Source organism: Bufo bufo, chromosome 1 (assembly GCF_905171765.1).
Source record: "Bufo bufo chromosome 1, aBufBuf1.1, whole genome shotgun sequence".
NCBI lineage: Eukaryota > Metazoa > Chordata > Amphibia > Anura > Bufonidae > Bufo > Bufo bufo.
Window position 1 is genome coordinate 28,623,809 of NC_053389.1, and position 25,469 is coordinate 28,649,277.

The 25,469-nt window shown below is 44.6% G+C and overlaps 2 long non-coding RNA genes across 2 annotated transcripts; both read left to right on the plus strand.

Moving 5' to 3' along the window:
- The first annotated feature begins 477 nt into the window (after window positions 1-477).
- LOC120986795 lies at window positions 478-15,129 on the plus strand. Its single transcript, XR_005775795.1, has 3 exons — window positions 478-610; window positions 11,367-11,483; window positions 15,078-15,129. It is a non-coding gene; the product is annotated as an uncharacterized LOC120986795 (long non-coding RNA).
- A 20-nt stretch (window positions 15,130-15,149) lies between these two features.
- LOC120986796 lies at window positions 15,150-24,939 on the plus strand. The gene is made up of 3 exons (XR_005775796.1): window positions 15,150-15,215; window positions 16,165-16,305; window positions 24,900-24,939. It is a non-coding gene; the product is annotated as an uncharacterized LOC120986796 (long non-coding RNA).
- Window positions 24,940-25,469: the final 530 nt, after the last annotated feature.

The window sequence follows — 25,469 nt, forward strand, 5'->3', positions numbered from 1 at the left end:
CCCTCACATCTGGCTCTTTAGCAAAGAGTCCTGGAAGCACAGGTGAGGGGCACAAGGAGCTCAGGTACACGTGAGGCTCTTCCTAAGGCAAAATCCCATTGTGGAACATTGCAAACCTTCCTCTTGGCAAAATGGATTCAAAAACATCCTAGAAAGGAAGGGGAAAGGGCATAAAAAGTGCAACTTGGATGAAGAGAAGTCTCATATGGCCTAGAACACAGGAGGGGGGGGGGGGGGGCAAAAATATAAGACCCAAAAACAGAGGTCGGTTCCATGTATCTCACCCTCCTGAAGCTTGGCAGGGAACCTCAGATCCTTCTCTTCTCCTGAGTCCGTGGAAAGAACCTGAAACGAACCCAATCTCAAGAGTTTCGCTAATCTCTAATGAGGGGCCTTCCAAGAAAAAGGGATTGTCCAAAGATAACGAGCTTCTAGCTGCTCTGACTTTACTACATATCACTGAATTCCCGGCCCGTCCTCTCCCCTCCCAGCCTCGCTGCTCTCACATTCCCAGGCTGTTTCTGAGGATTGTTGTCAGTGTGGATTCTCAGGATGGGGACGGGACGTCTCCCCGGAATAATATGGGTTCTCTCGGTCCTAGTGACTCCCGGTAAGTCTTCTTCACATCCACATGACCTCCAAATCTGTATATAATGTGCTGTATACCCTGTCAGCAGCTCTATTGTAGGTGTACTGTTCCTTTAAGACAATCTGTAGTGTCTTGTGTATAGGATTAGTGTCATGTACCCTACTGCCCCGTAGGACACCGCCGGACAACCGCATCCACTGTGTAAGGGTCATGCAGCTTCTTAGATACCGTATGTGACCCTTTAAGGGAGAACTCCTACAAGTGGGGCCCCTTTAAAGAGACACCTTTCTGCGCAGCGCGTTCTCCTGTGGAGGACACAACCCAGCGATGGCCGGACTTGTGGTGGCAGTGACTACGTGGACATTGATGTGGGTGGTTGGGTGACAGTTCTGGACCACCAAGACAGGATGTTTTCTATAGGGACACCAGAGGTGATGGGGGAGCAGGTTTCTGTCCTATGACACAAAGCAGATATTTTTGAAATGTAGCAGAGGTGACTTTGTACAATCTGGTAACGTATAAATTACCTGCAGTCCTGTGCAAAACCTTTGTAATACCATCAGCTGTGCCTAATGACAAACTCTGCACTACTGCATCTTGTGAAGAAATCTTACATGTTTACAAGCAGATGTAGCAGAGCTGAACTGCTTCCCCCCCCCCCCCCCCCCATCCCGTTCATTGTAATTACTTATAAAGACAATCTATGGTAGTTACTGGCAGTCCTATGTAAAACAAATGACAAATGTTATGTGATTCATGCCGAATAACAAACTCAGCTCTTCTTCTTTAAAACAAAAAGTATTTTATATGCAGATGTAGCAGTGTTCATTGAGCTGGCTCTCGTGCACCGGACATGTAGTGTGCGTACCTGCAGTCCTATGGAAAACCACCCCCATGATGATGTGATGGCAAAGTCATCTCTGCTACATTGTTAATGAAAGACGTCACATTTCGAGCTTCTGATGTAGCAGAACCGATGTCGTGCTTTCCTTTCACACCTGATGAGTGCAGTCCCATGTAATGCACACTGGACCAGTTGAGGTAGTACGGAAATCTACGAAGATTACAATGCTGGGGGTAATAGTCCTGCTGCTGGGATAGAACATTCCTCATGACCTCGCCCGCGGAGGACCCCCCCCCCCCAGTGTCCTGGAGACCAAAACAAGTCCAATGAGGAGAGATGTTTGTAACAGATGTTTCCATGTGACGCGGTGGGGCTGGAGGCAGCAGCGCACATGACATACTCAGTGCTGTACACTCCCAGGGATCTGTCATTCTGCCATAGCCTCCCTGTATGATAAGGGGACACGTGACCTGAGGAGGAGGAAGGCTTGGAACATTGCAACTTCAGGGACTGACCGCCACCTGCTGGCAGAACCCTGTACTGCAGGCTACAAGGCATCAGACATCCAGGTGCTGACTATTCCGCAGGGATTTCTATTTCCTCTTTACTGTTTTCATCCATCATCCAAGGATTGCACCCTGCGATTTTGGTGAAATTGTTGAGTTTATTTTTTTTTTCCTTTTTACATTTTTTTTTTTTTTACAATTAGTGTTCTTAAGGGCTCATATACACAAACTAATTTTTTTTTTTCCGTGTCTTTACATGTCCATATGCGGAACCATTCATTTTAATGGGTCTGCAAAAAAAATGGGTCTGCATTCCGTATGTCCGCATGTCCGTTAGGCAAAAAAATAGGACGTGTCCTGTTCTGGTCTGTTTTGCGGACAAGGACAGGCATTGTTACAATGGATCCGCAAAAAAAAAAAATTGATCCAACATGGATGTCACACAGATGTCGTCTGTTTTTTTTTTTTTTTCCGGATCCGTGTTTTGCAGACCGCAAAATACATACAGTCGTGTGCAAGAGCCATTACATTCACATTGCAATTACAGCGATCTTCCAGAGCGTTAACTTGGGAATGAGCAGAACACTCACCCAGTCGCGCACCTTTTCATCTGTTCAGCCGCTTCCTATCAATACCTTGTGCATATGCAAGCAATATACATGTAAGGGCTCATTCACACAAACGTATTTTTTTTCCGTGTCCGTTCATTTTTTTATTTTTTTTTGTAGCCCATATGCGGAACACTTTACTTCAATGAGGCCGCAAAAAAAAACTGAAATTACATTCTGTGTCTGTATGTCCGTTCCGCAAAATGATAGAACATGTCCTATTATTGTCTTCATCACGGGTACGGATAGGACTGTTCTATTAGGGGCACATGGCCGCTATCTGTGTTATGCGGATCTGCAATTTGTGGACCTCAAAGCAGCTGACCGTCGTGTACATGAGCCCTTAGGCTGGGTTCACGTCACCGTTTCATTTTCTGTTCTTCTAAGTCATCAGAAGAACAGAAAGAAAAGGATTCTGTAAAAAAAACGGACCCTGTGAAATCCGTTTGAGCCATTTCCGCCTGAGATACTTTTTTTTTTTTTTTTGCCGAAAAAAAAAGTCCTGCGTGTAGTACTGATCTCTGACGGAAGTGACACAAACTGACAGGGGTGGATTGGGAGCTTAAAGTGGCCCTGGGAAAAAACCTAAAAGTGGCCCCATGTTGTAGGTGGGTTCAAACTGACAGAAGACATGCCAAAACAGGTAGGTGGGAACAACCGAAGTAATACCATAGTGCAGCGCAGAATACCGCCCCAGCAAAACCAAATATCACAGGACATCACAAAATACTGCCACCCTCATCACAGTATTCAACTGTATCAGCATCATGAGGACAAAAATACAGTTGAGTTCAGGAGGACACCTGCGGATGCATCAGATCATTATGTACCTGGCGGCCTGCAGGAGGGCTTCTGCTGTGTGTGCTTCCATTGCTGCTTTTGCTTTTTGTGTTGCTTCTGCTGCCTGTGCTGTTTGTGTTGCTTGTGTTACCTGTGCTGTTTTTGCTTTCTTTGCTGCTTTTGTACATTTAGTAAATACAAAAATAAAATAGTGCAGACAAAGCAACTTTTTTGAGAAATGTTTTTTACACCCATTAACCCCTTTAAAGGGATTGTCTAAGATTTCAATATTGATGACCTTTATTCTGGACAAGCCGTCTATATCTGATCAATAGAGGTCTGACAACCCAAACACCTGACAATCATCTGTTCTGCAGGGAATGGAGCTGGTAACTGCAGTGATTCTCCCACTGAGGCGAATGGCGCAGTTACCAACTCTGTCCACTACAGAATCAGAGGCGCTGCGGAGTTCTGTATGGTAAGGTCAGGCAGCACTGCGCGTTAGTCGGCGGGTGCTCGGTCTTGCGGATGTAATCCTAAGGTCTGCACAACGAAGAAAAACCGGCACTACGATTTTCTTTGCTCAAAAGGATTTATTGGTCACCCATGTGACGCGCGTTTCGACACTCACAGGTGTCTTTTTCAAACAGAAAGTGAGCAGCAGTATATGTGAAAGCACAAACAAACATTGGCCAGCGCTAGAGCAGAACAAGGGCAGACTCCGCCTACCATAACTTAGTGACTGGAATCTCTGCCTACTATAACTTAGTGATAACTTAGATACCGGAGGACATAGCAGCAGAACGGAGCGGCGCCCGGGGATAATAGTAAGTGCAGTGAGATCCCCGGGCGCCGCTCTACATGTCTGTATAGTTAGTTCATAGTGTAATAATCGGTGAAAGGTCCTCTTTAAGCTAGAAATACACCCATCATTTTGTGGGGTTTGAAAAACACACTTTTTTTTTCAAAAAACAGTATTTGCCAGATCTGCAAGTGTTAAATTCAAGTTAAATATATACAGCATTCATATTCTGTTAGCAAAATTTGTGCAATCTACAACATCTGGATTAGTCAGTGTACAATTTAAGCTAGAAATACACAAATCATTTTCTGGGCTTATTTGACAAAAAAACACTATTTTCAGGCCTTGCAGCATCAGCACGTGTGAAATTACAGGCTTATATACTGCTGTCAAATTTAGTTGTTAAACAAACAGTCGTTTGGGCTCCAAAAATTTAGTTGGCAGCCTTTGATGCAGATGTCATTGTGAGATACACCCTTAATACATTTGGGTTACATTCAGAGATTTTAAATACCGCCATTTGGTGCACCAATATTGAATTCAGGCCTACACTGGTTCAGGCCGTGTGAGATACACCCTTTACATACAGGGGTTTGAATTAGGCATTTGAAATACACCCATTTTGTGCAAAGAAATCTTTAATTGAGGCCTAGTCTGGTTCAGGCCTTGTGAGACACACCCTTTACATACTGTCGTTCTATTCTACTATTAATTAAATACCCATTTAGGGCAAGATCTAAAATTCAAAAAATATGAGGAGAGCATCAAATAAGGGACGTGGCCCAGGTCATGGTGCTGCTGGTGGAGCTCCTGTTGCAGGGAGAGGACGTGGTCGATCTGTGCCAGCTACACGCACATGTGAAACCCCTTCCTCAGGTGCGAGTAGGCGACAGAACCTTCAGCGGTATTTGGTCGGGCCTAATGCGGCTCTACAAATGGTGAGGCCTGAACAAGTACAGGTGATAGTAGATTGGGTTGCTGACAGTGGATCCAGTTCCTTCACATTGTCTCCCACCCAGTCTCCTGCTGAAAGACCACAGTTGGCACCTGCAGCCGATGTCCATCAGTCTTTCACCTCACCCGCTTGCAAATCAGCCAAGCAGTCTGAGCCCCAAGTCATGCAGCAGTCTCTTCTGCTTTTTGATGACTCTGTTAGCAGGGTTTCCCAGGGCCATCCACCTAACCCTGCCCCAGAAGTGGAAGAGATTGAGTGCACCGGTGCCCAACCACTTATCTTTCAAGATGAGTACATGGGAGGACCATTGCAGCACGTCTCGGATGATGACGAAACACAGGTTCCAACTGCTGGGGCTTTCGAAAGCGTGCAGACCGATAAGGAAGTCAGGGGTGAAGACTGGGTGGAAGATGATGTGGAGGACGATGAGGTCCTCGACCCCACATGGAATCAAGGTCATGCGAGTGACCGATGTAGTTCGGAGGAAGAGGCGGTGGTCGCTCAGAGCCACCAGCACAGCAGAAGAGGGAGCAGGGTGCAAAAGCAGAGCGGCCGTCCCTTTAGACAGTACGCCTCCTACTGCCCACCGCAGCAAGGGACCGAGCACACCAAAGCCAGCTCCAAGGAGTTCCCTGGCATGGCAGTTCTTCAGACAATGTGCTGATGACAAGACACAAGTGGTTTGCACGCTTTGCAATCAGAGCCTGAAGCAAGGCATAAACGTTCTCAACCTGAGCACAACCTGCATGCCCAGGCATTTAAGTGCAAAGCACGAGCTGCAGTGGAGTAGACACCTCAAAAACCAAGAAAGGTCTCTGGCTCCTCCTGCTTCTTCTTCTGCTGCAGTCGCGGCCTTTTCATCCACCCCTGGAGTGACAGTGCCGCCTGGCACCCCACAAACAGAGGATCTTCCAGCAACACCAACACCTGGGTCACCAAGCATCTCCACAATGTCCCACGGAAGCGTTCAGCTCTCCATCTCCCAAACGCTGGAGAGGAAGAGGAAGTACCCCCCTACCCACCCGTGATCCCTAGCCCTGAATGCCAGCATTTCTAAATTACTTGACTTTGAAATGCTGTCATTCCGTCTGGTGGAATTGGATAGTTTTAAAGGCCTTATGGTGGTGGCTGTCCCACAGTACGTCTTGCCCCGCCGCCACTACTTTTCAAGGCGAGCCATCCCTTCCCTTCACAACCAAGTAGGGGACAAAATCAGGTGTGCACTGCGCAACGCCATCTGTGGCAAGGTGCACCTGACTACAGATACGTGGACCAGTAAGCACGGTCAGGGCCATTATATCTCCATAACAGCACACTGGGTAAATGCAGTGGCGGCTGGGCCTGTGGCGGATAGCAGTTTGGCGCATGTCCTTCCACCAACGAGGATTGCAGGGCGCTTCAGTTTGCCTCCTGTTGCTTCCTCCTCCTATTCTGCTTCCTCATCCTCTACTAGCTCCTCATCCGGTCAGCGTAACACCTTCACCACCAACTTCAGCACAGCCAGGGGTAAACGACAGCAGGCAGTTTTAAATTTATCTGTTTGGGGGACAAACCCCACACCGCACAGAAGCTGTAGACGGGCCTTGAACAACAGACCGATGAGTGGTTTGTGCCAGTGAGCCTCAAGCCTGGCCTGGTGGTGTGCGATAATAGGCGAAATCTCGTAGCAGCTCTGGGACTAGCCGGTTTGACGCACATCCCTTGCCTGGCGCATGTGCTGAATTTGGTGGTGCTGAGATTCCTTAAAAATTACCCCAACATGTCAGAGCTGCTGCATAATGTGCGTGCTTTCGGCGTTCTCACCCTGCCGCTGCTCGCCTGTCAGCGCTGCAGTGTAACTTCGGCCTTCCCACTCACGGCCTCATATGCGAGGTGCCCACAAGGTGGAACTCCACCTTGCACATGCTGGCCAGACTGTGCGAGCAGCAGGCGATAGTGGAGTTTCAGCTGCAGCAAGCACGGGTGAGTCGTTCGGCGGAACAGCACCACTTCACCACCAATGACTGGGCCTCTATGCGAGACCTGTGTTCCTTGTTGCACTGTTTCGAGTACTACACCAACATGGCCAGTGCCGATAACGCCGTTCTCAGCCTTACTATCCCACTTCTATGCCTCCTTGAAAAAATGCTCATGGCGATGATGGAAGAAGATGTGGCACAGGAGGAGGAGGAGGAGGAGGAGGAGGAGGAAGAGGAATCATTTCGTAGGGTTTCCGGCCAGTCATTGCCAAGTGGCTCCAAGGGTGGGTTCCTGCACCCACAAACTCAAGGTACACAATTGTCCAGCCAGGGCACAGTTCTGGAGGATGAGGAGGTGAAGGATGAGGAGATGGAGGAGGAGGAACCATGTTCACAGCAGGGTGGCACCCAGACCAGCTCATGGCCATCACTGGTGTGTGGATGGGGGGATACAGAGGACACAGACGATACACCTCCCACAGAGGACAGCTTTTCGTTGCCTCTGGGCAGCCTTGCACACATGAGCGATTACATGCTGCAGTGTCTCCACAACGACCGCCGAGTTGCCCACATTCTAACTTGTGCTGATTACTGGGTGGCCACCCTGCTGGATCACCCATTACAAGGACAACGCACCGTCCTTAATTCTGTCACTGGAGCGTGATTGTAAGATGCGCGAGTATAAGCGCACGCTGGTAGACGGGCTGCTGGTGGCATTCCCACCTGACAGTGGGGGCACAGTGGAAGCACAAGGCGAAGGCAGAGGACGAGGAAGAGGTCGCCAACGCAGCTGGGGCACCGCCAGCACCTGAGAAGGCAGGGTTAGCATGGCCGAAATGTGGAAAAGCTTTGTCAGCACGCAACAACAACCAGCACCACCAGCTGATATGGAACGTCTTAGTAGGAGGCAGCATTTCATCAACATGGTGGAGCAGTATGTGTACACACGCCTACACGTACTGAACGATGGGTCTGCCCCCTTCAACTTCTGGGTCTCCAAATTGGGCACATGGCCTCAGCTTTACGCCTTGGAGGTGCTGGCCTGCCCTGCAGCCAGTGTATTGTCTGAACGTGTGTTTAGCACACCAGGGGGCGTCATCACAGACAAGCGCAGCCGCCTGTCCACAGCCAACGTGGACAAGCTCACGTTCATTAAAATGAACCAGGCATGGATCCCACAGGACTTGTCCGTACCTTGTGCAGAATAGACATTTATACCAGCCTCAACCATCCATTCTTGTACTCAAGTGCACTTATTCTTTGTTTTATTTTGTTATATGTCCCAATATTTTGGGGGATACCCCAATTAAAAAATAAAAAATAACACAAATCAGTGTTGGCTACCTATTCCTCCTTCACCGCCGCTTCCACCTACACCGCCACGTCAACCTACACCGCTATGTCCACCCATCCACCGCCTCCTCAACCTCCTACTCCTAGATCCAGATTGTTATTTTTAATTTTTCTGTATTTTATGTTATTTTAAGTCATTTCCCTATCCACATTTGTTTGCAGAACAGTTGCCATGCTCTTAAGCACATTTTGATGCCTTTTGCAGCCCTCTAGCCCTTTCCAGGACTATTTTAGAGCCATTTTAGTGCCCAAAAGTTCGGGTCCCCATTGACTTTTTTTTCAAGTTCGGCTGAACTCGTCGAACCCGAACATCCAGGTGTCCGCTCAACTCTAGTCCTAATGCATTCTGAATGGAAAGCAATCCGTTCAGTATGCATTAGGATGTCTTCCGTTCTGTCCCTTTTTCTCCGGCTAAAATTCCAGAACACTTGCATTAATTTCCATTAAAATGTATTAAAATTGCTGCATTGACGGATCCGGTCTTCTAGTCTGTGCACGACCTTTCAAAGTCTGAAAAAATAAATACCAGATCCGTTTTTCCGGATGACACCGGAGAGACGGATCCGGTATTTCAATGCATTTGTCAGCAACGGAACTGCCTGCCGGAATCCAACAACGCTAGTGTGAAAGGGGCCTTAGAATAGATTTTTTTCTTTCTTTATTTATTTATTTTTACAATGTTGTGTAAATATTGTGAAAACTTTCCCTGTCACTGCAGACATGACAAAACATTTTATGAATTTATTATTATTTTTTGTTTGTTTTTCCAAAAAAGGATTTTTTTTATTTATTATTCTTCACACTTTTTAATTAGTTTTTTTAAAAAACATCTAAACAGGGGACCTGAACATGAGATCTTCTGATCACTGATATAATACACTGCAATACTACTGTTACAATCGAAGATGTCTATCATTGTAAAACCGTATCCGGCAGCCCTGGAGGTGATTGTTGGGTCCCTGGCCACCATAATTACCCATCAGAACCCTGCAATCATGTCTGGGGGGAGATAGTGGTGAAGGGTGGGAGGTGGGAGCCTCACACTAACTAGCTGATTGCCAGAAGGTACTTTTAAGGTTCAGGGGTTAAACTGTATTATTCAAGAGGGAGGGGTTCACAATGATGGAAATACATAGGGGGAAATTCATCATTCCCCATACGCCTCTTTTTGGTGTGGAAAAGTTGAAAATCCACCAGGTTTGCAACTTTTTAATGTATTTTGCAAGTCTACAAAAATCGGTATGGTCAGGGCATCGCAAGTGTGGGGCCACCACCGGCTAATTCATCATTAATTACACCAGAAAGTGGCATAAATAACGACTGAAATCTACGGAAGCTACTAGCTGTCATAGATCTCATTCCGGCGCACGGACTGCCGGAGGAGGCAGGTAATTCATGCTCGTCATACATGACATGCCTCCTTCGGCAGCACAAATCCTATCAAGACCAGCATAGCACACCCCAGCCTGGATAAAGCCTCATTCACACTGTGACCGAATACCACGCCTTGCGCCCGCTTGACGTCACCTACGTTGAGCTCACGAGATGCGGTATGGTCACTTGTTACTAAAGCGTGACGTTACGCCCTCCAGAGGAGCAGGTAAGGTCAGTTTGGTACAGTTTACACAGACACCTCCTGTCCACGCGGGCACAGAGAGGCAACAAGCTGAGAGAGCCTTTTCACTGCCGCAGTGAAAACAGCGCTGTCTCAGCCCGGGTATCTGCCACCAGCTTCTCGTTTGATATAAACCCGGTCCGCTAACGGGATTACATAGGGTGAAAAACCAACCCGTGGTAGCTTATAACTATGCCGAAACATGAACGTGGGGATTCGTGATCGAGATACAAGATAGCACAAGATTAAATTATATATTGAATCGCCTTAAGGGCACACAAGATATAACACTATACACACAGAGAATATATACAGTGGTCTGAGGTTACAGATACAGGTAATATGGGTACAACAGGGTTAAGCAGAGCAAAAGTCAGTTACCGGGTAGTTCAAAGTTCTATGATGGTGGAATAGTCCTTGGCTGAAGTCACGTGGGGGCGGTGATGTCAGTTTCCAGGTCTCTCCAAACACATTTGCATGATGTGACCCCCTTTGAGAAAAAGACGCCACCCGCTGACTTGCATGGGCTTATGACCTGTAGCTGGCCGCTCCCCTCCCCGCCTCTGGGCAGGGTCCACCCCTCCTTCTCTGGTGCTGGCAGCAAATGACCCATAAAACCCCTTAGGGCTCATAGTCCCAGACCACAATGTCGCAGGAAGATGGTTCCGGGCCCAATTGATCCGCCTGGGTTTCAGCTACAACTATGTACCGATATTTGGTTTCTGTGGGGAGATATGTATATCTCCCCTCCCTAGCATCCTAGCCTTAAGCCAGTAGAACGTGGATGCTTGGCTTTGCCCCAGGGTCACAAAAAGATAACCGAATTATGCCTGGCATGGACGGACGATTCATAATTCCTTATGAAATGTAGGTGCCAACATGTCTGGGAGGTATCATTGATCCTGGGCAAGAGCTAAGACCTCCTGCTGGGGGTTTTCCTGCAGGATTAGCTTGCCTCCAAACTGGCTGGTTGAGGTGTGATTTTATCCACCTGGGGCCTCCTTGAAGCTTGGACCCCTGGGGCTTCCTCCCTTGCTAGCTGACTGTAGATGGCCGGGGGTGCGAACATATTTTGCATGTACACTGTCAGTGGAGTACATGTACAGCACATCTGGAGCACTAAAGTGCGAATGAGGCTTAAAGGGGTATCTGAGACAATGGGGGCATATCGCTAGGAGTACTTCAGCCACCACTTTGGCTTGCTCCATTCTCAGAGGTGGGACCTGCACCTATCAGACAATGGGGGTATATCCTAGCGATATGCCCCCGTTGTCTCAGATGAAACAACTACTTTAAGTCAGGGCCATAGTGTGAAGCTGTAAGATGCTCATTAAGTCGCTCTCTCTGTCTCCACAGGTGGCGCTCTGACTTGCAAAGTGTGTACGACTGCCAATGCTAAATACTGCAATGCCTCCAGCGTGGTCTGTCCTGAGGATCATGTCTGCGCCTCCTCCTACACCCTGACGAATACACGTGCGATACGTTATTATACAATTTTTCTGTGGCAGATATTTATCACATCCACTATCCTGTGTTGTTGATAACCACCTAAGGCATCTGTAATACCCCAGAGTGGTGGTACCATTTCTGCACTTCTCTACTGTCTCTAATGGTCTAACATAAATGTCATCTTTGTATTTACAGTCAGGTCCATAAATATTGGGACATTGACACAATTCTAACATTTTTGGCTCTATACACCACCACAATGGATTTGTAATGAAACGAACAAGATGTGTTTTAACTGCAGACTGTCAGCTTTAATTTGGGGGTATTTACATCCAAATCAGGTGAACGGTGTAGGAATTACAACAGTTTGCATATGTGCCTCCCACTTGTTAAGGAACCAAAAGTAATGGGACAGAACAATAATCATAAATCAAACTTTCACTTTTTAATACTTGGTTGCAAATCCTTTGCAGTCAATTACAGCCTGAAGTCTGGAACGCATAGATATCACCAGACCCTGGGTTTCATCCCTGGTGTTGCTCTACCAGGCCTCTACTGCAACTGTCTTCAGTTCCTGCTTGTTCTTGGGGCATTTTCCCTTCAGTTTTGTCTTCAGCAAGTGAAATGCATGCTCAATCGGATTCAGGTCAGGTGATTGACTTGGCCATTGTATAACATTCCACTTCTTTCCTATAAAAAACTCTCTGGTTGTTTTTGCAGTATGCTTTGGGTCATTGTCCATCTGCACTGTGAAGCACCTTCCAATGAGTTCTGAAGCATTTGGCTGAATATGAGCAGATAATATTGCCCGAAACACTTCAGAATTCATCCTGCTGCTTTTGTCAGCAGTCACATCATCAATAAATACAAGAGAACCAGTTCCATTGGCAGCCATATATGCCCATGCCATGACACTACTACCACCATGCTTCACTGATGAGGTGGTATGCTTAGGATCATGAGCAGTTCCTTTCCTTCTCCATACTCTTCTCTTCCCATCACTCTGGTACAAGATGATCTTGGTCTCATCTGTCCATAGGATGTTGTTCCAGAACTGTGAAGGCTTTTTTAGATGTCGTTTGGCAAACTCTAATCTGGCCTTCCTGTTTTTGAGGCTCACCAATGGTTTACATCTTGTGGTGAACCCTCTGTATTCACTCTGGTAAAGTCTTCTCTTGATTGTTGACTTTGACACACATACACCTATCTCCTGGAGAGTGTTCTTGATCTGGCCAACTGTTGTGAAGGGTATTTTCTTCACCAGGGAAAGAATTCTTCGGTCATCTACCACAGTTGTTTTCCGTGGTCTCCCGGGTCTTTTAGTGTTGCTGAGCTCACCGGTGGGTTCCTTCATTAAAGAATGTTCCAAACAGTTGTTTTGGCCAGGCCTAATGTTTTTGCTATCTCTCTGATGGGTTTGTTTTGTTTTTTCAGCCTAATGATGGCTTGCTTCACTGATAGTGACAGCTCTTTAGATCTCATCTTGAGAGTTGACAGCAACAGATTCCAAATGCAAATAGCACACTTGAAATGAACTCTGGACCTTTTACCTGCTCATTGTAATTGGGATAATGAGGGAATAACACACACACCTGGCCATGAAACAGCTGCGAAGCCAATTGTCCCATTACTTTTGGTTTCTTAACAAGTGGGAGGCACATATGCAAACTGTTGTAATTCCTACACCGTTCACCTGATTTGGATGTAAATACCCTCAAATTAAAGCTGACGGTCTGCAGTTAATGCACATCTTGTTAGTTTCATTTCAAATCCATTGTGGTTGTGTATAGCTTCAAAAATGTTAGAATTGTGTTGATGTCCCAATATTTATGGACCTGACTGTATTTCCAGGACCTTCACATTGTGTATTCATAATCTTGCTATGTTACTGTTATGTTCATGTACTGTGCCTGGTTCCCCAGCAGGAGGCAGCAGATACATCGCAGAGAGATACGCAGATAGAATATAACTTACCATTCTATTCTCTACCCTTTGGGCAGAAGTGGGCCAGTCCAGCTTTCTAATTGTCCTAACATTATATTCAAAACCCTTTTCTATACTGTTTTGACATGTAAACTCATTTGCATAAACTTGGGCATATGGGAAAGACATGCAAATAGTGTTTCAGCTGAAAAACAAGGCAGATTCAGCTAATTTGCATGTCTTTCCCATACGCCCAAGTTTATGCAAATGAGTTTGCATGACAAAACAGTATAGAAAGGTTATTGAATATAATGTTAGGACAATTAGAAAACTGAAAATTGTTATGCAGCCCTCCTAAGCAGTGAGAGAAGAGTTAGCTGGTATCCCAAAAATGTTTTACTATTTGTGTCACCCTAATGATAATGATCTAGGTGCGCAGGTCCCCCAAGACATCTTACTTAAATCAGGCAACTTTGAGGCTTACTGGCTCTAAGTCAGATTAGAGCTGGTTTTGCATGTCTCATAGTGTACAAGGCTGCCATTGTAAGGTATGCTGACTACCTGTCTCATAGATAGGTTGTTGGCTTGCACATACCCAGCTTTTGGCGTACAGCCTTTGTGTGATTGTTTGCTATATGTTGTTTATTGTGTGTTATAAGAAATGATTTATTTTAAAAATAATATAGCATTTATAAAAATAAAAGATTAATAATAGGTAGGAAAATATTAATAATAAAAGTTTATTAATGATAAGTAAAATAATAACTATAAAGAATAAGAAGGTATGGGTGATAGCATAATAAGGATTAAGATACATTATATATAATAAGTGAGAAAAGAATACTGTAGACTATTCACTATTACGAACATATAGCATTATATTCTATATCTTTGCGAATTCTAGAAGTGCCAATATTTGCGATAAAAATTCACGATTAGAATATTTGCTCTTAACACTACTCATAGAACACCCTGACTCCTTGCAGATTTACAATGTGTCAAGAGGGGGTCAACATGCAAAGGCACCCCACTCCATAGAGAACAGACCAAAAGTCTAGCTACCAGACTAAAGCAGAGTTTAGGACAGCAGAGAGAGAAAGCAGAGCTATCAACTTTGCCTGTCAGTTTATGCCAAAGCCTGCTGGAACCAAGAGAAAGCCTGAATATTGTCTGGATGCAAGTAAAGTTGTTGAACATTACAAGAGTCTGGACTCCATATTTAGTCTTCACCTCCACCATTACTCATCCCCTTTATTGCTTTGGAGCCTAACCCTGGGGATTGGCTGTATCCAGGTAGGAGCACCGTAACACACACAGACTATTAGGGCTGCACCACACCACTCAGTATTCCTATAGACCTGGGACACGATCGGTCCTGGGGGGCGGCACGTTGCATTTCCTGTACACTGCTCAAAGGGGTTGTCATCATGCTGGGACCTTAAATAATACATCATTCTGCAATATTATGATGAATTACTTTCTCCTCTTCTACTTCTTTGTCTTTGTGCCAGTCTTCACTGTAGTTCTGGAATTCTAATCATGAAACTGCTAGATCTGTATGAACTCCTTATTGTTAGAGGAGCACTGCAGAGCACGGATTTTTGTCATTTAGTAGTTCTGTATGAAGAAGAATAGCCAGAAGCAAAGTCAGAAGTATGAGGATTATAGAATATCTTATATTGTCTGTTATTATAGATGGGGCGATGTTCTCCATGTTGTGTGCTCCCAGACATCACTGTGATGCCCCGGGCAGTATCAGTGCATCCAGTGGTCGACTCCAGAGAAGCACAACCTGCTGTGACACAGATAACTGTACTCCACCGCCCCCCACATGTAAGTATCACCGACCACCATGAATCATCCCTACAGCCCCTCACCTTTAACTATATACAAAGCAAACACATTGCAAAATCCCATGTGCCCAAGCTGGAGGCCTCCAAGGGCCCCTTCAGTGTCCTCTGCATTACTGAGGGGAGGGCCCTAGTCCACTATAGTGGGTACATTATTTCTGTTGAAAGTTGGCATATGCAGTTCTATTCTACAGTATGTATATTATAACAGATGTGCAAATAGAAAATATGTGGCATATTATCTGAAATTCTGGACCAGATTATTCTAATATATATTTTTGGGGATTTATAATTAATTGATGATTATTTATCCTTTTTTTATTTTTATTTATTTATTTTTTATTATTGTTGATTATTTATTTGACTTTTTCATTTTTTTATTAATTTATTTTATGAACATATTTATTTATTTAATTATTTATTATTTTACTCTGACTATTTGTTGATCACATCTTAATATTTGCTTTATACAGTATATCTATTTGCTTATTTGATTTTTTATAAATAATTGCTGATTATCTTTTTTATTTCTTGTTATTTAGTATTTATTATTTGAGTATTTATTTATATTTTTAATTTATTTTCTTTATGGATTTATTTATTCAGTTTAGCATTTATTATTTAGTGCTTTTTATTTATTGATTTATTATTTTTAATATGTATTCATCTGTACTTTTAATTATTTATTTGATATTTATAATTAATTGTTAATTATTTATAATTTTTATTTATTATTTATTGATGATTAGTTTATTTGCTATTTACAGTATAATTATTTGTGTGTTTATCATTTTTATTTAGTATTTATTGATGATTATTTGTCTTTTAAATTTTTATTTATGTATTTATTTGTATTTTTTAGCTTCATTTTTTTTACTGCTCATTATTTATTTATTCAATTCTTATTTTTTTTATATATATATTTATTTTAGTACCCGATTATAATTTTCAGCCAAATGGCTTAACCTGCCAAACCTGCTTATCTGTCTCCTCAAAGTGGTGTTCCTCTATGCATACCATAGACTGTACTGGAGAGGAAGACGCCTGCTTGCTCCAAACCAGCCAATACTACGGTAAATTGAATAGATAGATAGATAGATAGATAGATAGATAGATAGATAGATAGATATAGTAAAATGAACCGAATATTCCCACCAAAAGTGGTCTACAGATAAAAGAGGATGGACATTCGCAAAACTAAAATGGTGCTCCATCTTTTGTGCTAATTCTTGCCATCTGGACCACCATTATTACACCAATTCACTCCTAGCCCTCACGGCTACCATACTGGCTATAACCTCTGTGTAGTTATCACAAGCCAACCCTTCTCCAAGTTTTTATCAGTAATCATATGGTCTACCTCCATGGTACATTTATCAAGAGAAAACTTGACCTCAACTTGCCACTCTTCTAACTTCTCAGCTGTTGCAAAACTACAACTCCAAGCATATTGAGAGGCCTAGTATTACAACAGCTCTAAGACTACAGGTTGGACATCAGTGCTTTAGGTCTTTTCCATTGATATTTCACACTAAGACAGATGAGTCGGTAGACGTTCCTAAATAATAATATATATTCACAGCCTGATGAACGTTAAAAATTAACAAAACAAAACCTTTATTAGAATTCGTTTAAAAGGGGGCAAAAAGCCTATATGTCACAGTCTGTGACCATCAGGCAACCAGTCTCAAAAGTGCACAGAGAAGCGTAATAAATAAATCCTCTGTGCAATTGAGGGACTGGGCTAGAAATCTGGCTTGCTGGCTGGTAATTGCCAATAATATGCAAGTCAGAAATTGGAGCACGGTACACCGTGTGAATGGACGCTAGTGTGTTTCTGGCCTATAATGCTGCTGATTGTATATACCAGGTGTGGTTATAAATCCTAGTTCATAAGTCGCATGATGCTACAGTCCAACTGGTCGCACTGTCTCTACATAAGTGAAGCCTCTATGGACATATGTATACACTTTAATGTAGTGCAGTGTTCAGACCAGCCTATTATTTATATATATATATAGCTTGCGGCCAGGATAAGAAGTCTCAGCCCCACACCTGCAGCCAGTATATTGAACTACACACAATCGCTCTAAGCCAGTGTATTATGGCTCAGATCACACAGCTACAGCCAGTATATTTTGGCTCCATCCATACACAGCATTCACACTAAGGCTTCAGGGTAGCGTATTGTATCAGGTACAGCCCTGCCTAAAGAGCCGTGCTCTAATAATTAACAGCAGCTCAACGCGTTTCCACGTGACCAGTGGTTGTCACGTATCATCAGGAGCTTATGTGCCTATGTCAGGACTACATGCCGCACTGTAGTGTGCTATGGCTCTGGCGCTGTAGTGGCCGCGCGCGGCCAGACAAACGCCGACCTCATATGGCCAAAAGCCCCGCCTATCGGGAGGGGCGTGTCGGTGACTCAACCAATCAGAATTAGGGGCGGACTGCATAGTTCCGTCCTCTGACCGGAGGAAGCCGCAATAGTTCCTGCCCCTCTCGGCAAGTATAGCGCATTAGCGCAGGTAGTGGGGGAAACTTAGTCGCGGCCCATACATTATCAGCTGACACAGAGACATGTCCGCTGGTAGGGACCCACAAGTGATGATGATAACCCGAAAAACAGCAAATACCGATCCCCCTCTGACCTGTATATAGCCAGCGGGGAGGGGCAAAACCACTCAGAATGGACTAGTGCCTGTGCTACTATAACCCATAGCTGAACATATCCTGTTGTATAGCTAGTGTACATAGATATCTTTAAACATGTACACTAAATAGCTAAGCAGGAGACAATGGAAAGAGTCCTGATTAAATAATGACATGAAACAGTATAACAAAGAAACGTGCAACCCTAATCCAGGATACAGTACATCATAATGTTATAGTATGGCTGATACATCAAATAAAGCTGGCATATGAGATGGCCTCATTAAGCCCTTATGGTTGAACTGTCCGCAACTTGTAGGTCCACATTGCTTCCTTACGTAATAGGGGTATATCGATGTCACCACCGCGGATTGATAATCTCACCTGTTCAATCCCCTGTATGCGTAACACATCAGGGTTACCGTCATGCATTTCACATACATGGCGTGCCACTGATGTGTCCCGCTTGTTACGGATGTCAGACATATGTTCCCCAAATCTGCGTCTCAATTCGCGTTTTGTTTTACCGACGTATTGTGACCCACACCGGCAACTAATAAGGTACACAATACCTATGGAAGTGCATCTGATGAAAGAACGTATATTGTACCTTTTTCCCGTTATGTGGCTAGTAAAAAATTCACCTCTCAGGATGTACTTGCAGATGATGCATGAGCCACAAGGGAAGGTACCCTTGAGAGTGTTCTTCAACCAGGTTTCAGACTTAGGTTGAATATAAAGGCTGTGTACCAGGTGGTCACGTAAATTAGAACTGCGTCGGTACGTGATTGAGGGATAGTCCGGAATAAGCTCCCCAATGTCTGGGTCTGATTGTAATATGGACCAATGATTCAATAAAATGTCGCAGACATTTTTGTGAGCTTTATCAAAAGTAGCAACAATTCTGGGTGTTGAATCCTCAACACTTCTTGGTTTTGGAACCAGGAGCCGTGTACGATCCGCACTCATAGAGTGATGGAACGCATTTTTTAAGGTGTATTGTGGGTACCCGCGATTCGTAAATCGACCTCTTAGGTCGGATGCAGCGGCTCTAAAGTCACCTAGCTCTGAACAGTTCCTCCTGGCCCTCAGGTACTGACCTTTCGGAATACCTCTTTTGAGGGCCAGTGGATGACCACTTTCCCAATGCAGGAGATTGTTGGTCGACGTTTTCTTCCTGAATAAGTTTGTGGTGATCTTCCTGTCAGAACCAATGGTGATCATCAGATCCAAGAACGCAATCTGTTGTTCTTGTACCTCTGAAGTGAAGAACAACCCCATCTGGTTCACGTTTAATGCTGCCACAAAAGCCATAAAATGCTCTCGTGTCCCTTTCCACAGTATCAGCACATCATCGATGTACCTAATCCACAGTTGCACGTTTGATGTATACTGCTCCATGGCATTGCCGAACACAACTTCCTTCTCCCACCAGCCCAGGTACAGATTAGCGAACGTCGGGGCACAGGGGCTGCCCATGGCGACGCCCCTGAGCTGGTGGTAGATATGTTGATCAAAAAGAAAGATGTTGCGAGTAAGGACAAAATCCAGCAGTCGTATCAGGAAGATATTATGCCGGCGACAATGTTCGCCCCTCTGTTGGATGAAGGCCTCGACAGCCCTACACCCAGATTTGTGGGGTATAGAGCTGTACAAGGCCTCAACATCCAAGGCTTCACTTATGTAGAGACAGTGCGACCAGTTGGACTGTAGCATCATGCGACTTATGAACTAGGATTTATAACCACACCTGGTATATACAATCAGCAGCATTATAGGCCAGAAACACACTAGCGTCCATTCACACGGTGTACCGTGCTCCAATTTCTGACTTGCATATTATTGGCAATTACTAGCCAGCAAGCCAGATTTCTAGCCCAGTCCCTCAATTGCACAGAGGATTTATTTATTACGCTTCTCTGTGCACTTTTGAGACTGGTTGCCTGATGGTCACAGACTGTGACATATAGGCTTTTTGCCCCCTTTTAAACGAATTCTAATAAAGGTTTTGTTTTGTTAATTTTTAACGTTCATCAGGCTGTGAATATATATTATTATTTAGGAACGTCTACCGACTCATCTGTCTTAGTGTGAAATAGTTTTGAATCATATTTGTTAGGGGAATGGCAGGCTTTTTATCAAACGACCTGAGCTCAGATTGTTGGTTAGGGGACCCCAAGGAGGTGTTCTCCGAAAAAGAGCTACCCACACAATCAATTCAAACTAGTGTTACTGCTTCCTTTAAAAACCTGAATAGGGTCTATAAAAACTATGTTAAATGCTGGTGGGAAGTGCAATCACTTGACACTTATTTAAAGAATAATATAGTGCCAAGGGGTTTGAGAAATTCAATCCTCCCAGTCACCAGATTGCGGTCTCCGGAGTTTCTCAAGAGGTGCGAGCAGGAATCCATTGCGGGTTCCCTCCGCTTGATGAAACTATTAGCGGAGGAAGAACGCAAGCATCTGTCCAATAGTGAGATCGAATTGAAAGAGGCTGTGACACAAGCCCAGAAATTTAGTGACAACACTGATTTCACCAAGAAGGAATCTCTGTTACAGCAGAATATTGAGTGTTTTACCGCTCAAGTCAAGGAGAGGAAACATATTCTGTTTAACAGAGATATCACTGACTTTAGGGAGGGTCATATTTTTGATTTTGGACCTAGACGTCCGGTCACGTCTGAGTTGGACACAGAAGCGTCGTCTTCTGAATGTGACACGGATGCTGAACAGATTAGTGGATCTACAAGAGGACGAGGGGGATACAGACGAGGAGCTCGTAGAGCGCGTGGTTCCCAACAGGGAGGCAGATCTGGGAGAGGGTCCCGGGGAGGTTTTTTAGATTTTCCACCGATGTCCGACTACCTCTTGCGCCAGAAAAAAGCCCCCGAGGTCCCAAAGTAGATGAACTACAAGTCATCAATTTGTCCAAACGCACACTTTCCACTACAGAAATGGAGCTCCTGAAAAGAGGACTCTCATTTGTACCGTTACAAAATGTTCAACTGTTGGCAGGACTATCTGAAGAGGGAGATAGAATGATAGGGGATGGTCCATTTACGGATCTGAGGTATCCATCAAAAACATTCCCCCCGGTCAGTGATAGTACCCCAATCGATACCTTCCTACATGTGGTAACACGGGATCTCCAAAAATTAGAGGATTTACCCTTGGGAAGGGACAACCTGACACTGAGTGAGAGACAGTCCTTGGAAGAACTTGAGAAAGACACGTCCATTGTCATCAAGCCCTCCGACAAAGGAGGCAACATAGTCGTGATGGAGCAGGAGGACTATCGTTCTATGTGTCTCCGACTCCTTGAGGACACTAAAACCTATAAGCGTCTCTCAACTAATCCTACCTCAATTTTTAGACATGAACTTGCGACCCTACTGAATGAGGCCCTTGAGGACAGCTTAATCAGTAAAAAAGAACTGGAATATCTGCTTCCCAAATCTCCGGTTGTAGCTACATTTTACAGCCTGCCCAAGTTGCACAAACCTGGATCGGTGCTGAAGGGTAGGCCCATTGTCTCGGGCATAGGCGGTCTCACTGCGAATGTGAGTACATACGTGGACAGAATTTTGCGTCCATTTGTTGCCTCATTACCCTCCTATGCCCGAGACACGATGGATGTACTACAAAGTCTGGAGGGCATTCAGTGGGAGGAGGGTGTTCTCCTGACCAGCTTGGATGTTGAGGCCTTGTACAGCTCTATACCCCACGAATCTGGGTGTAGGGCTGTCGAGGCCTTCATCCAACAGAGGGGCGAACATTGTCGCCGGCATAATATCTTCCTGATACGACTGCTGGATTTTGTCCTTACTCGCAACATTTTCTTTTTGATCAACATATCTACCACCAGCTCAGGGGCGTCTCCATGGGCAGCCCCTGTGCCCCGACGTTCGCTATTCTGTACCTGGGCTGGTGGGAGAAGGAAGTTGTGTTCGGCGATGCCATGGAGCAGTATACATCAAACGTGCAACTGTGGATTAGGTACATCGATGATGTGCTGATACTGTGGAAAGGGACACGAGAGCATTTTATGGCTTTTGTGGCAGCATTAAACGTGAACCAGATGGGGTTGTTCTTCACTTCAGAGGTACAAGAACAACAGATTGCGTTCTTGGATCTGATGATCACCATTGGTTCTGACAGGAAGATCACCACAAACTTATTCAGGAAGAAAACGTCGACCAACAATCTCCTGCATTGGGAAAGTGGTCATCCACTGGCCCTCAAAAGAGGTATTCCGAAAGGTCAGTACCTGAGGGCCAGGAGGAACTGTTCAGAGCTAGGTGACTTTAGAGCCGCTGCATCCGACCTAAGAGGTCGATTTACGAATCGCGGGTACCCACAATACACCTTAAAAAATGCGTTCCATCACTCTATGAGTGCGGATCGTACACGGCTCCTGGTTCCAAAACCAAGAAGTGTTGAGGATTCAACACCCAGAATTGTTGCTACTTTTGATAAAGCTCACAAAAATGTCTGCGACATTTTATTGAATCATTGGTCCATATTACAATCAGACCCAGACATTGGGGAGCTTATTCCGGACTATCCCTCAATCACGTACCGACGCAGTTCTAATTTACGTGACCACCTGGTACACAGCCTTTATATTCAACCTAAGTCTGAAACCTGGTTGAAGAACACTCTCAAGGGTACCTTCCCTTGTGGCTCATGCATCATCTGCAAGTACATCCTGAGAGGTGAATTCTTTACTAGCCACATAACGGGAAAAAGGTACAATATACGTTCTTTCATCAGATGCACTTCCATAGGTATTGTGTACCTTATTAGTTGCCGGTGTGGGTCACAATACGTCGGTAAAACAAAACGCGAATTGAGACGCAGATTTGGGGAACATATGTCTGACATCCGTAACAAGCGGGACACATCAGTGGCACGCCATGTATGTGAAATGCATGACGGTAACCCTGATGTGTTACGCATACAGGGGATTGAACAGGTGAGATTATCAATCCGCGGTGGTGACATCGATATACCCCTATTACGTAAGGAAGCAATGTGGACCTACAAGTTGCGGACAGTTCAACCATAAGGGCTTAATGAGGCCATCTCATATGCCAGCTTTATTTGATGTATCAGCCATACTATAACATTATGATGTACTGTATCCTGGATTAGGGTTGCACGTTTCTTTGTTATACTGTTTCATGTCATTATTTAATCAGGACTCTTTCCATTGTCTCCTGCTTAGCTATTTAGTGTACATGTTTAAAGATATCTATGTACACTAGCTATACAACAGGATATGTTCAGCTATGGGTTATAGTAGCACAGGCACTAGTCCATTCTGAGTGGTTTTGCCCCTCCCCGCTGGCTATATACAGGTCAGAGGGGGATCGGTATTTGCTGTTTTTCGGGTTATCATCATCACTTGTGGGTCCCTACCAGCGGACATGTCTCTGTGTCAGCTGATAATGTATGGGCCGCGACTAAGTTTCCCCCACTACCTGCGCTAATGCGCTATACTTGCCGAGAGGGGCAGGAACTATTGCGGCTTCCTCCGGTCAGAGGACGGAACTATGCAGTCCGCCCCTAATTCTGATTGGTTGAGTCACCGACACGCCCCTCCCGATAGGCGGGGCTTTTGGCCATATGAGGTCGGCGTTTGTCTGGCCGCGCGCGGCCACTACAGCGCCAGAGCCATAGCACACTACAGTGCGGCATGTAGTCCTGACATAGGCACATAAGCTCCTGATGATACGTGACAACCACTGGTCACGTGGAAACGCGTTGAGCTGCTGTTAATTATTAGAGCACGGCTCTTTAGGCAGGGCTGTACCTGATACAATACGCTACCCTGAAGCCTTAGTGTGAATGCTGTGTATGGATGGAGCCAAAATATACTGGCTGTAGCTGTGTGATCTGAGCCATAATACACTGGCTTAGAGCGATTGTGTGTAGTTCAATATACTGGCTGCAGGTGTGGGGCTGAGACTTCTTATCCTGGCCGCAAGCTATATATATATATAAATAATAGGCTGGTCTGAACACTGCACTACATTAAAGTGTATACATATGTCCATAGAGGCTTCACTTATGTAGAGACAGTGCGACCAGTTGGACTGTAGCATCATGCGACTTATGAACTAGGATTTATAACCACACCTGGTATATACAATCAGCAGCATTATAGGCCAGAAACACACTAGCGTCCATTCACACGGTGTACCGTGCTCCAATTTCTGACTTGCATATTATTGGCAATTACCAGCCAGCAAGCCAGATTTCTAGCCCAGTCCCTCAATTGCACAGAGGATTTATTTATTACGCTTCTCTGTGCACTTTTGAGACTGGTTGCCTGATGGTCACAGACTGTGACATATAGGCTTTTTGCCCCCTTTTAAACGAATTCTAATAAAGGTTTTGTTTTGTTAATTTTTAACGTTCATCAGGCTGTGAATATATGTCTTTTCCATTGAGCCTAAATAAGAGGTGTCCAACACTGAAAAGCAGATTAGAAACCATGGTGTAGTTGAGGTAGACCAGTTCTTTTGAAGTCTTCATCTAAATTTGGGCTAAAGAAGTAACAAGCCCCAAAATCATGATTTGCTTCTTCATCAGAACTAAGAAAGGTCATGGAGCCCCTAAACCTGGATAGGCTACAAGAGACCATGAAAAGGGCATGATGTGGCCTCTTAAAACAACTACACAATCTCAAGAACCCCTGACAATCAGCTGTTATTTGTGGGGAGACCTGTCAGCAAGTCTTCAATTTCCCTCACCCCTAGAGGAGAAGCTTTTCACAGTGCCCGTTAAAGTCAAAGATGGCCTCCAGAATGAGAGATACTGTCTATAGCCACTCTATCTAAGTGGGGATGGTCCTAAAATAAGTACCACCTACTCCCTAATTGAGTATTTTGTGATGCATTTTCTAAAGCAGAGAACTGTTGTAAATTATTATGTATTTATTACATTTTATTTTGCTGTATTATATTTTAAAGTATTATGTGCTGATATTTTGGCGGTTCTTTTTGTAGCTCCCATAAGGAGATCAGCAGCAGTTCGTGGATGTGCCACTAAAAGTATCTGCTCTCTCGGCACCCAGAGGATAGAATTTGGCACCCTTAAAATGAAGTTCAAGTATTCATGTGTATTCGCCGGAAGCACACATCTGCAAAACGGATTGGTCGCTCCTTTGACTGTTGCACTCGCAGTAGTAAAATATTTCGCTTTACAAAAATGAACATAAACTGAGATTCAAATATGGTCGGAGGTGATACAAAGAGTATATTAAATATTACTATATATTTATATTATTATATTGTTATATCAGTTGACATGATTTATTTTTGCTGCCACACTCTGTTTTTTAGTACAATACAGTAGCACATCACCCTTTGCCCCTGAATACAATCACGTCACATATGATGGTCCATGAAAATTAAGCTCTACACACACAATGCCCTGGCGTAGCTATAAGGGAAGCGGCTGCTTTGGGGCCCAAACTCAGAAGGGGCCCACCCAGGAGGAGGACTAAAAGATTTTATTGTCAGGGCCCCCTCAACAGTATTATAAAATAACATTATACACAGAGACACTGTAGGAAA